Below are 1,355 nucleotides of genomic sequence, written 5' to 3' on the forward strand. Positions count from 1 at the left end.
TTTCTCTGTGATAACTCCAACCTGTGTCAAGTTGACACAAAACTAGCCAGTACACTAGTTGAGTATTACCTGATTCCATTAGGCTCCTCCTAGGGACCTAGCAACAGGATTATATCATTATTGGCTGCTACCAGGTGCCTGAGCATATGAAAGGACTGCTCACCACCTCAGTTCTCAGTTCTCTCTCTCTCTCTCTCTCTCTCTCTCTCTCTCTCTCTCTCTCTCCTCTTTCTCTTCCCAAATGTTCCCAGCCTGTAGGTCTCCTCCCCCGTTTCGGTCTTTCTCTGTCCCCCACCCTCCTTCTCTGCCCTCAAGACTCTGCTCAAGTCATCTTGCCTCTACCCCTTCCCCAGGCCCTCACTCCCTTCCTTCCCCCAGCTAACCCCCCTTTATACCAGATCTGTTGCATGGCATGATTTCTCAGGAGGACACCAGGTACCTCCTCACCACATTATATTTCATAACAGTGACCCTTTCACAGGGGTTGTGTATCATATATTTATATTACAATTTAATACCAGTAGTCAAATTACAGTCTTGAAGTACCAATGAAGTAATTTTATGGTTGGGGGTCAGCACAACACGAGGAACTGTATTAAAGGGTCGCAGCATGAGGAAGGGTGTGAATCACTGCTCTAAACCCTAGGCATGAGACGCATCACTCCCTGGAACATTTGTTTTGACTTTAATTTAATTTAATTTAATTTAATTTAATTATAAATGACTTTTTAAAGAGCATCAAAAGACAGGACATTGGAGTTGCACCCCAACATAATTAATTCTCGGTGACAGAGTTGGTATCTTCTCTTCTGGGGAGGATGGGTCCCAGGGGGGCAGCTCTCTTGGCTTTTTTTCCCATCATGCCTGTCAGCCTTCTTTTCAACTACATCTGGCCTCCTTGGCACTTGTTAATGAAACTCGCTGAGGCATGGTCCTTGAGTCACCAGGTCTCCGAGCTTTAAATGTCACCCCTCCAGCAATGACCGTCAAATGTTTATCACCTGCCCTGACCTTGTCTGTGGAGCAGGCCTGTGTGTCCAACTGTAGACTCGAATGCCCACTTCAGTGTCTAATAAACACCTCAGACCCCAACTGTCCAAAAGCATCGCCTCCTTGAAATGGAAACTCAAGGGTTGCTGGAGCAAACATGTGGACGAGTGTTTTCCTGAAGCAGACACAAGGTGAAAGGATGTTTAGCTAAAGCAAGCATGTGAAAGGACACGTGACGAGGGATTCTTCACTAATGAGGTGCAGGGATTGGTTCACCTTACATGCGATGTCTAGCTGTGTTTATCATGACTCCACAGAGATGCAGACCAAAGGCTTCTGGTGGGATGGGGATGGGGATGGGGATG

This window comes from Mus pahari, chromosome 9 (assembly GCF_900095145.1).
Source record: "Mus pahari chromosome 9, PAHARI_EIJ_v1.1, whole genome shotgun sequence".
NCBI lineage: Eukaryota > Metazoa > Chordata > Mammalia > Rodentia > Muridae > Mus > Mus pahari.